Source organism: Adiantum capillus-veneris, chromosome 10 (genome assembly GCF_014529385.1).
Source record: "Adiantum capillus-veneris isolate H3 chromosome 10, ASM1452938v2, whole genome shotgun sequence".
Classification (NCBI taxonomy): Eukaryota; Viridiplantae; Streptophyta; class Polypodiopsida; order Polypodiales; family Pteridaceae; genus Adiantum; species Adiantum capillus-veneris.
Window position 1 is genome coordinate 97,581,910 of NC_140940.1, and position 13,042 is coordinate 97,594,951.

Below are 13,042 nucleotides of genomic sequence, written 5' to 3' on the forward strand. Positions count from 1 at the left end.
TAACACTGTACCGCCTCCTAATACCATGTCCCCTACATCTCGTTTGAAGCCTCGTGGATGTAAGAAAGTGCCAACCTAGGATTTTGTATCAGTACAAGATATGTACCAATTTTGCATTTGTGAAGTGCAGCTCACACATCATAGAGACCTTGGGTGTTCTAGCTTTTTCCATGACTGGCCCCCTTTAGTGCCTCCCCTCTGAATCCAAATTTTGCATAGCCAAACTGACCTTTGCAAGGATGCCATAAACCCCCCTTTTTTGCAATAAAGATTTTGTTATGTGAAGTCCACGTATTATTGTAGTCATTTGCATCTTGTGTGCATTGAAATTATCTTTTTTTTTCTTCTGAAAAAGTACCCTTTTATTTCGGCCATGAAGCAAAAGTGCAAGTGCCAAAGATAGATCTATTTCCTTACGTTCGTGGGAAGCATACAAAGTTGTATCCAAGGTGCCCTTACAAACTTAAGCCAAAGTGCAGATTCAGGATCTTGTATAGGTGTAGGCTGTACTATGAAGCTCAAAGAAAACTAAATACTACGATCCCAAGCGGATCCCCAATAGTGCCAAAGTAGACATGGATAGGAGGACATCGGTATTCTGCCACCCTACCTAGCCCCTACTATCTGCAAAACCATTTGCCAATGGATGTTAAGAAAAGGTCTTAAATTCTAGACATGAATGGAGTGCTCATGCTTATCCCTGGCTGCAATGCCAAGGAGTTGCCACAATGGTGTGACTAGATGGAGGAGGTGTGTGTAAACAAACACACATATTATTACAAGCGATATGATGTAGAGTGGTTTATTGAATGGTCCAACACGTACTTCCATGTCTATATTTGAAGTTGTGCCTTGATGAAAAATATTATGGTGCATTTCAATGCACGTTTCTCAAAAATTAGGGACTGCATTTATGGCTTCTTGTCACAGAAGAACTACTATGGAGCTGATTTTCAATTTTCAAATGGAAAGCCAGTATTCTTCAAGAACCTCAAGGTTTTCTGGGAAAAGTATCCATAGTTTGGTAAGTTCACTACATTATTAATGGATGAAAACTCCTACAAATGCTCGACGAACCTATATGGGACCGACATGGTACGCATGTACTATTTTCTCCATATAAGGGTGATAGTTTTTTGTATCAATGGTGTGTGGATAGAGATCGTTAGTGGATGCTTGCTAAATACGTTTTTGGCGGGAAGTATACTCGCACATGTGAAAACAACTATGTGGATAACAGGATCCAACTAGGAGGCAAAGCTCTCAGTCTTGAAGAGTTGAGATGGGAAAGGCTTATAAAGGAAGAAGAAATACGGAAAAAGAGGATGTGGGAAAAGGAGGAGAAAGGTGAGAAAAAAAGAGAGAGGTCTTCCATGATGCCCCTAGCTGGTTGTGAAGCCATTAGCTCTCTCTCTTTTCTTGTAACCAAATAGTGAATTTCAAATCCTTGTATATTTAGCGTAGTTCAAAATCACATACTTGTAACTTAATTGCATGTTTTGATCATTGTTTTCTGCAGTAACAACACAACTATTATGTCAAGTTGTAAGATCTAAATGTGATTTGAGTACTATGTTGCAATAGTTTGTCATGTGAAAAATGCCATGAGCAATATAAACTTTCTTTTGATGTGACATGAAAATTGTATATGACCCACCTTTGATTTTTTAATTTTGCCATTTTTTTGCGTGACAATTGCCAAACTTTCTTGCCTTTGAGAAGTGAGCTGGTAAATACAGTTGCTATAACTTAGAATAGACACATATATGTGTTAATTGAGCCAACATCAAATAACATAAGCTGGTAAAGGCCCAAGCCTTATGAATGCACAACAAGGATGAATACAAAGAAGCAGTAAAGATTCGAGTTACACATTTTTCACATTTTCCCAAAATGGCCATGTATTGTAATCTTTTGATTTATTTCAATCCATTGTAGTACTTGTAACGGGTTACAGCCTCAATAAGAGTTCCAAGCTATAAGAAACAAGTCACTTAATATGCCTAAGTTGCAGATTTAGTAAGTTGTGGAGCCGTAAATGCCTTGGGAACCTGGACATTGCATATTTTTACCCTAGGTATATAAGAAGGCAATGTGTAAATGGAATTAGGGTTCTCAGTCTCATTTGTTGAGACCACTCTTTAGTCAGAGCTCATGAGGTGTGTGGCTATAGAGTCCTTGATCTTCTCCTTGCGTGTGACTTGATTAACACTAATCAATGTGTAATTCTCTTTCATTATGCCTCTCTAATACTCTCTTGTGATTGTTAATAATTCTTTGACTATCTAGATCTTAACAAATTAGTGGTAAATCCCACTCTAATCTTACGTGATTTCCCTCTATTCTTTGTCTGTGCACGTAGGTTTGATTGGAGTGTGGATTCTCAATGGATCTATGTGTGTGTGCTTGTTATTAATGTGTTGCATGATGGGATTAGTAATGTGTGCGTTGTTGCAATCATTAGTGTGTGTGATTGGGTTGATTTGAGGTAAAGAGAAGTGGATGTGAGATTGACAAACATCGTGGCTTAGCTCCTCCATAGGTTGAGAAGCTGGCCTCATAGAGTCACCATTCGTATTGCCATGATTAGATCACTAATCATGTGAGTGTTTCATACCCTACCTTGGTAGCTCATCACTCCGGATTGACAATTATTGTTGGCCATTGGAGCTATGCTATGAAGGTATCCCCAAAATTTGGTGCTGTTGTTAGGGAGCGATGGCCTACTCTAGTTTATTTATAGCATAATCGGATAGGTTTTCTCATTAATTTCACTGGTGTGTTTTTTGATTTACGGATTTTGGATGTGCGTGCATATGAAAATGTGTTCAATTTCCCCTAGTTTGTTACCAGATCTTGCTAATTGTGTGCCTACACACTCAAATGTCACACTAACTCCTTGCTAATTTCATGAATTTTTTCTAACTTACACACTAATTTTCTACTAATTGGACTAACATTTTGTGCTTACGCTTTGATATTTGCCTAATTAGAGGCTTGGATTGCAATCTAACAATGCTGGTTTGTGCTAATCACTTAATAATTTTTTGCTTTTGGAATGCAAGGTTAGGGCTTGGAGCATTGACTAAATCGGCCTACACATTAGGTAATTGGCAATTGGATGATGCCATTGGATTCAACATTTGTGCAATATTCTTAGCCGTTGTATATGTGGTGATTTTGAGATTTTAATGTTGTGCATTTGCATGCCATTGCAATGCCGAATTTTCTCAGAATTGAATGTGCATAAATTGATGATTTCATGTGCTAATGTGCATTGTTAATTTGCTAAGTGCATGCTTGGATAGTCAATTGCAATTGTGTGCACTAAAATCAAGTGTGTGCACTTTAATTGAGTGTGTTTATACTTAATTCTAGGTGTGTGTGCCCTTGTGTGTGCACTCTAATTGAGTGTGTGTATGCTTAATTTTAGGTGTGTATGCACTATTTCACCCGGGGATTTTATATTTGCAAGCTTTCAATTTTGAGCTTTTGCAATTGAACCTAATTTTTTGAGATTTTTCACTCTCATATCAAACAAATGATCTCTACAAGTACTCGTGTCACAAAAAAAAATCTACATGTATGTTTGCATTTCTTCATTTGCCTAACAATCAACTAAAACATACATACATCCTTGCTTGTGGAATTGTAACATCATGCATACTTTCTATAAACATGAATTGTAACATTAAAAAAAGAACAATTTCTAATCAAGTTTAGAAGAAAATCACACCATGTAGAATAGGAAAATTGCAAACTTGCCATGGTCTCAAAGTAACCAAGCTGATCAACTCAAGCAACCACAAAACCAAAGAAGAATCAAAGTAGCACTATGCTATGGCAACATTGAACACCTCCAATCACATAATTGAGTCACATGGAGACATGTATAATTCCATTGTGCATAGTGAAAAGGTTAAAAAAATGGCTTCAATTACAAAAGCATGAAATTGAAAGCTTTCAACAATAAAATCCCCACTCTGAGTGGAAACAATTCTTCTCATCACCCAATTCACCAACACATACCACACTTGGAGTTCATCCAGAAGCTTGGCATAGCTAGCTTGAGATTTTTCTATATGGAAAAATATTTTCACCAAATTTATCTCCAATAAAAAGTTTTTCCTTAGTACTACAATATTGTAAATGGTCCTTTACCTAATAACTTAGCCTCAAAAACAAAATTTCACCTAAGAACTTCACTTAGCAAGATAAGCAGTTTGTCCACATTGCATAGTTGTTTCAAAGCTTGGATCCAATAGAGAATGTCTCCACATCACACCACTTTGAGATTGTTTAACAATGGATTACACATGAGTCTTTGTGTAAAAACTTGTCCTAGCAAGCTTGACAATATTTGGTCATATGGAATGAAATTTTACACCAACTTGTGCGCAGTAGATCATAGCTTTCCTTTCTCACACCGTTTTGATTAGGTCGACAACACAACAACACAATACTATACATGATTTTTCATCAAGTACCTTGGTTTAACAATCTTGAATATCTAGAAAGATGGCATAGCCGTTTCAACTTAGCTTGAATGAGTAAATAAGTCTTTATCACTCCATTGTGGCCACTAGTTGATGCAATACATGGTCTTACATACTACTTTTGCATAGCAAACTTGAATAATTTGCCACATGGTATAAATTTTTTATTAGATTTACTCCCTAGGAGAATATTTTATCCACGCAAATTTGTCTATGGTTAGTATCATATGACATTCACAAAAGACCTCTTTGAAATTTGACTCTAAAAGGTGCATAAAATTTTTTTGTGGAATTTTAAAAAAAAGATTGAATTGCATAGAAAATGTTTCCTCTCACACCACTTTACTTTTTGAAATGTCAATATATATAACATATAAGCCTTCACCTAGTAACTTTTCTTTAGCAAGCCTATGAATTGTCAGCCCCACGATAACCTTTACAATAGCTAGCAATTAAGTGAGAAGTTTTCTTTAGCACATCACTTTGACTATAACCCACACTACATATTATACTTTACCTTTACCTAGAATCTTAGTCAACAAGCTTGAACATTTTGTACCATGTTGTGAAATGTTCACTAACTACTTGAGTCTAGTAGAGAAAGTTTATACACCATAAGAAACGTCACATTAGGGAAGCCATGATAGAAGAAGTTTGAGAAGATGGTGCGTCTCTTGTCCCCAAAGAGTTGGTCTAAAGATGGGACAAAAATAAAGATTACCAATGTAGAAAAGAGATCAAGCTGCTCAAAAGAAGAGGTGATTGGGATCCATTTGACTCACAAGAAATTCAAAATGATGATCATGATGAAAGTTCTATGAATGAGGATAAAGTAAGAGAGAAGATGCAAAAGTCTTTATTGAAGATGAAAATGAGATTGATATGTATGTTGACTTAAATGAAGATTGAACTTGCAAAGAGATATGCGTGACACATGCCAAAGGATGTGCAGCTTTAGAGGGTGTGGATGTCTGTCATTTTGTGGCACTTGCATAATGTGAAACTTATATATCTATCTCACTCGTAATACTTTTTGATATGTGGGAGAAATTGCTACAATGTACATAGTGTGTGGTATATGCAAAAATAAATTCTACGGTCATTATTGCGTACATACCTTACCAAGGCATTATAACAGAATGTTTCTCATGGAAGAGTAGACATTGAATACATCTCTCTCTCTCTCTCTCTCTCTCTCTCTCTCTCTCTCTCTCTCGGCCAAAAGACAAGAATAGTAAGAAAATGACACAAGTTCTTTTGCAATTCCTATAAATTTTACTGCAAAAAATGCGATAACGTAGAGAATATCTACTTCACAAATGCGAATGATAAGTAGTCTTGAAACCTTCATTGAGAGCCTTTGATGCTAAGAGCCTTTTAGCAGAGCAATGTTCTTTGCTCATATACCTTACCCTACAAATGGGAGGCCGGCCTTACTTGCATTTTGGCTAGAAGCTCCTACTCATGAACCATTTTGTGTAGACTCAACCACAATGAAGGGCCACCCATACTTGTTGTGGGCAAGAAATGGAGCTCTCATTTATGCACCAATCAACTCTATAGCACATCCCTATGCAAGCAAGAGTTTAGGCAGTCTAAACAACCCCCTAAGTCTTCTTTCTAAAAGAGGCATCATTGAGCTATGGGCGCCTCTTATTGGAGGATGGTTGCTCCTATGGACGATTGCAAGAGGCCAATTATTCATCTCTACCTTAATTCGCCAAGGCACATGTGAGGACAAGAATCTCCCTCTACAGTCTACTTCCTTTCCCTTGGCTTGATGCACACCATTGTGTGCCCTTGTGAACGTATGATGAAGCTGTAGCTCTACCCTTGTCCCAATTCCTGGCCATTTCACACGTTGAGCAAAGGAAAGATAGGAAACAATGATTGGTGGGACTATACTAAACCTTGGGTTATGCAGATAATTGTTTCTTACTGTGCACAAACATGAGGGAGATATTGTAGCTTACCAAGGCTTGGTACTTATGTGATTTCACCATGAGAATGTGAAGACATGCATGTGGCGAATGATGGAGTGTGAGCTTGCCGAGGTGGTGAGCAAGTGGCTGCGGAGCCCACGTCGACTAGTCCCCACAAAAGTAGAGACATTGAGACAGACACAGAGCCATCGCCATGACCCACCTTCTAAATAAGAAGCCAAAACCTGGAGTGTTCCCATCTACCACATCTGGTGCAAGAGATGGTAGATTCTCAATGAGGTCAGTGAGTGAGATCCTACTCTAAGAGAAGGCTACTTCTGCCATCAACCTTGAAGCTGTACACCTCTCTCTCCTGTTGTTCCTTGCCATGGGACATAAAACAAGATCTTGCATCATGCACAACAAGGTGAGCACTAAACATGTCAAAAACATTGGCCATATCCAATACCTACTCACATAAAAAGAGCCAATCTGCCTGAGAGCAAACTTCCCATCCTCCAGTCAGGTGACTTCATTGGTGCCAAGTTGCCAACCTTCACGCGTGCGCAAAACAAAAAAAGAGGAGGGCCAAGAGCCTCTTATCATCTGTGCGTGCGTGGGTGATGGGAGGGCTCTCGGCCCTCCTCTTTTTTTTTTCACCAATTCAACCAAAAAATGTGTATATAGGTAACTATGTCTCCAAGATTTTGGAAATAAAAAGAGCCACTATGGGAACCTATTGAGATTCTCTCTCTCTCTCTCTCTCTCTCTCTCTCTCTCTCTCTCTCTCTCTCTCTCTCTCTCTCTCTCTCTCTCTCTCTCTCTCTCTCATTTTTCAAAATTTATTTATATAGAACCACTCCTTTACGCATCTTCTGAACATGTGTATGTGTGTGTGTGTGTGTGTGTGTGTGTGTGTGTGTGTGTGTGTGTATGCAAACCAAGCTAGCCATCGCATGGACAAGATCTCTCTCTCCCGGTGTGTGTGTGTGTGTGTGTGTGTGTGTGTGTGTGTGTGTGTGTGTGTGTGTGTGCACGCGCTTGCGTGCGTGTGCAAACCAAGCTTGCCATCTCATGGAAGATCTCTCTCTCTCTCTCTCTCTCTCTCTCTCTCTCTCTCTCTCTCTCTCTCTCTCTCTCTCTCTCTCTCTCTCTCTCTCTCTCTCTCTCTCTCTCTCTCTCTTGTGTTGGGTAAAAGAGAAGAGGAGAATCTTTACAAAGGTGCAATAGAAAAGAAAAGGGGGAGGCTAGAGCCTCCCCACCATCCGCATGCGCGCGGATGATGGGGGGCTTTGGCCCTCCGCCTTTTTTTTAATGCAAAAGCTCCATTGAAGCTCATTGGACGGTATGACTCCAAATTTTGCCAAAGAAAATTGCACACGCTTCTTTGAGGCCTTGTAGAAAGATATAAATCCTAACTTCTAAGAACAAAATGGGAGGAACAGGAGAGAAAAAAGCGGGAGTCCATAGAGGGTGTCACAGAGGAGGGCATTTGAGCATGCCAAGAGAAGCTACTCCTCTGTCATGTGAACCTTGCCAACAAAAAGCTTAACACTCTCTGTCATGTTGGCGCCATTGAGGCGCTCCATTTTCATGGACTCTAATGAAGAATACCTTAAAACTTGAATTCATTCATGAGAACCCAAAAGGCCCTGTAAGTGAAGCAACAATGGTACCAAGTGAAGCAGCAACGATATCTACCATTGCCTTCCAACAAGCCACATCAATGCGTGGCATGCGCTTCCGAGAGAATTTCCAATTCTTACAGAAGGTCTTTGTGCTGACAATATGTTGATGCCACTTCGTACTGAACTAAGTAGGAATGTCTCTCACAATTTTTGCTTTTTTACATGAATTTGTACACAATTTTCTTATCCAAAGGGTATTCAACATGCTCAAATATCCATGGGCATTGGTCATGAAAGTTAGATTAGGCATGTTCGATTATATCCTCTTTTGGAGAGAGTTCACATACAATAGTCATACTGAGCAATGACATATTGTATATGTAAAGCTCCTTTAACCCAGAACATGCTTGTAACCCATCTTTGAAGTCTAACTATGTCTTGTGTAAGCAGTTTTGATTGCAGTTTAATTATCTCATCAAGAGGGGCTAGATGTGTTGTTGATTTGAGTCGAGTGATTCTACACTTTGTTTCCTTAATATGTTTTGTTTTTTGTAGTTGAACCTCTCTCTCTCTCTCTCTCTCTCTCTCTCTCTCTAAGAAGATTACTGCCCCATCCGTGCCACTGGTACATGGTGAGAATATGGTTCAGTTGGGCTGCATCTTTTGGTCAACTTCTACTTGTGCTAGTCATGATGAGAATTGCTAGCTTGAGAGCATTTTCTTTGCACACAAAAATTGTTTTAGGTGCTCACATAGCCTTAGGGTGTGCTGGAGGACCATTGAGAATATTATATTCATTGTACCACACACATTCAACATTGCTAGCTTGATACCTTTGTCTATCACATACACAAAACCATTCAAGTGCTCACCTAGCCATGCAGTGCATAATATCTCCATGGATAATACTGCTCTCTCGCGCTCTCTCTCTCTCTCTCTCTCTCTCTCTCTCGCACACACACTCCCTCTACATTATATGTTTCTATTGGTTCCATATCTCATATTTGATTGAAAAGGATGATAATAAAATATATCTATTATTTCATCTCTCTCTCTCTCTCTCTCTCTCTCTCTCTCTCTCTCTCTCTCGCGCGCGCGCGGCACGCGCGCGCGCTCGTGAGTGCTACTTGGTGGTCTTAAATTATCCACAAACTTTGAACTTACCATATTATTTATTGATGCACATCAACTATGATGATGTGAGCTAGCAACCAACGACGTTGGCCAACTCAAGTTCTATCAGACTATGCTTGGAAGGGACACCTTAGCCTTCCTTTGCTAGTCTATTACGTTAGGCTAAATAAAGGCAATAAGTGAAATTTACACAAACTTGCCAATATCTATAGCTACAATGTCCAACTTTAACATGAAAAAGTGAAGTCAATGAATTTACAAGAAATAATTTTCAACTTGATCAATGTATAGATCTCTATTGTAAACTAAGATATGAAAGCCCCATCCCCTACCTCCTTCTGGGTTGTATTAATCCTCTTTAATGACAGGATTCAGGCAATAAATAAAACATGAGAGAGAGAGAGAGAGAGAAAGAGAGAGCGAAGATAGCAGCACCTAGTTTTGCCATAGCTTTTGTGAGGTCCCCACCCCGTCGTCTCAAACGACGGATCTGATGGTAAACCTGGTAGCCATTAGATCTACAGTGGAAGCAAACAAAGTGGTTTATGGTTCATCTAGCGGACGATCTCTCATCACAAAGTGAATCGAGTTCGAGCCTACTAGCATCGAGATCTAGTTCCACCTCGCAGGGGAAGCGTACCTAATCAATTATCAATCTTAAAACCCACCTTCCAAGAGGAGAGAAGTCTCGAATGCTTTTTTTCCCATAGATTTCGGAGGCACGTACACTTGAGACTTCGCCACTCTTGGGGCAATTAGTAATACTAGCATCAATTTATAGTACTATGGGGACGGAGAGTTCCCGACCAATCGGGACCACCCTTCACATAGGCATTGGCAACCCAAGCCAAGCCCCCACTTTCCACCCCATACTCACAGTTCCTTTGTTACCTAATTACTACCACAATGGTTGTTCAACATATAAGTTCTTTGTTTATTTTTTCGATTCACAAGTTCTTTAATACAGCCCTTCAGCCAGTATTGCAAAAAGGCACCACGACAGTAATTCTAGTAAAAATTCACTCAAAAACTCATTCATTTAAAGTTCCAATGCTCTGGAGGCACGAAATCCCCCAACAAGTGTTTACTCCACCCGTTGTCGCTTAGTTTCCCATACAATTAGGTTGTCCACCGCTTAACCAGCAGTCGTGGACTTCCACCGCTTAACCACAAGTCGTGGATATCCACCGCTTTACCAGCAGTCGTGGATTCAAGAGCCCTTAACTAGGAACTCTAGCTCCTGGGAATAACTTCGCGAGGTGCCCCCTGTGATCAAGAGGGGGTTCGGACTAGATCAACATTGGAATTGAAAATGAACTAGCTGAGCTAAATTTTCCCTAGCAACCAATCTTTCCTACTTCAGACAATATATTCCGAAAGCATTCTTTCCTACTTGACTATAAAATACAATTAATTTAAATACCGTGGTTTCCGTTGATTTCCAACATGTTGGAGAATGTGTTTTTCATCCTACCTTATCGAATGCAATGTTGTTTTCACAAACTTGAATTAAAACTTGACCTACCTCCACAGTTTCCTCGTCATTGCTCCGTGAGATAGCTGGTACTTGGTCGACCATGGGAGATTTTCCCTTTCCATTAGTGTTGCTTGTCCCCGCCTCGCCGTCGTGGGAACCACCAAAACAAGTTCTCTTTACCGGGGCCATTTTATACTCACTACTTGATTGACAACTTGGAAAAAGAGAGCTAACATTCGAGAGTAACATACAACCATGATGACGGATTAGTTTCAATAAGCAAATCCCCTTGTACGAGAGGTTAGATTTACTTCAAGACATAGAGAATCTCGATAGCACCATAATTGTTCTATGGGAATAGGCCCTAAGGTTAATTACTTGACCTAGATAATTATGAAATTCAGATTTTTACTTAATCAGTTCTACTAGAGATGAAATAGACGTGCTTAATCACTTAATGCAAGTAGAGAATTGTAGATTTAATGTATGCATAGATGAGAGGATTTCTCCCTTCCTAATGATTTAGGATGGATTAATTTCCCCTAATTAAATCCTTATCCATGAGCAATTGATTCTAATTTAATTATTTACACATTATGGAGTAATAGAATGCAATGGACCATTCGCACCTCAAAGCTGACTGATTTTTAATCACAACGGTGACTAGTGGATGATTCCTTGAACACACATTAAACTATGATTAAGAGTGACTAATTGTTTGCATGATTATTAATTAGATTAAGATTTATGCAATAGATCATGGATATGGAGAATTAGAGAGTATCTAATGAGTATTTTGACTAGGATTATGCATACTAGATGTGGAATTAAGAGGATATTAGAGAGGGAATTACAACAAGCATGAATTAAATCGAAAATTACCGAGGTTACGACTGAATTCCTCTCAAAATTATGATACAAGAGCCTCCTTGAGACAAGAAACGGGCAGCATCTTCCCTCCTAGCTCCTCTTCCAAAGACTGTGTCTGCCTGCAGCACCTCCTCAAGGTGTGTGTGTGTGTGTGTGTAGGAGTGTGTGTGTGAGTACTTAGTGTGTGTGTGAGCATACTCTTATATAGGCTCTCCCAAGCTGAAAATCGAACCATGCTGATAAATACATCTGAGGGAGTACTCACCTCATGCAAGGCAACTCAGTTACATGCTTACCAAGTGTCCATTTAACTTAGTCTAACTAACTCTCAAACTCTCTCTCAAGCATGGCAAGTCTACCACAAGCCCCTAGAGGTGTGAGGCCCCCCCCCTAGCTGTTAAAGCAAGCTCCCAGTGGCCTAGGACCTGTTCCCACACAACCCCCGAGCCCCGGTGCTCCCTGCACAGCCTTAGGAAATTTTGACTTTAGGCTAAAACGGGCGATACGAATCGGAATTCAATGTCGTAAATTGCTATACTAAGCTCTAACTAAGGTGTACCTGTCCAAGTACCTGCCATATTTAGCATTCCCCAGTGTCCGAAAATGCGTTTTTTTCAAATTCGGGGTACAGGTGCAGTTTTTTGAGACGGTTAAAACTAGACGGGTCGGGTGACCAAAAACTTACTATTTTTGTAAAATTTCCACAAAAATAATTTTAATTCACTTTTGGAAGCTTTATAACATTCTAAACATCATGGCACCGACAGAATTTGGAAAACTGCTAAAAACAGTAACTTTTTCCATTATGTTCATTCCATGGTACAATGGTGTTCTTTTAGCTCGGGGTCGGAGACCTTACATCCTCCCCAATGTGAAAAATTTGAGATGTCCTCATCTCAAGAATACATTTGGATAAACTCTAAGCTAACTACTTAGGTACATATATCCTTTGTTTAAAGTAAAGACATCCTTTGATAATATAATAGTCTTTAGCTTTATGCGTCTTATTTTGCTGAACTTTGATGAGATCCTGGTGCTTGAATTATTGCTCACTAGGATTAGCAGTTGTAGCATATAGAGCTGCTCTCTCATCAGCTTCGTCACCCACAGTTGGTTGTCTCACTGCGGCATTAGCGAAAGCTCCGCTTCCTTGTCCTATGTTTCCTCTTCCTCGGCCTCCTCTTCCGTTTGGTTGACCTCGCCCGTTGACGTTCAGAGGTACATTATTAGCATCGGATGTTTGGAAAATCCTTTTTTGGACATCGGTTTTTGTAATGTCCATACTCCTAGCACTCAAAGCATCTTATATTGGGAAACTCGGTAGCTGTCGTAGTAGCTACTACCGGACGATTGTCGTATGCAGGGTTGATTGGTCTGTTACTCGAGTTATCTGGCCTAGCCCTCTTTGATAAATAGTATTGACTATCTTGGGTAGTCCTGTGAATCTCTTTAGCTAATGGTTTGGCCCTTAGCAAGGCATCTTGCAGAGTTGTTGGCCTGAGAGCTTCTAGTCGG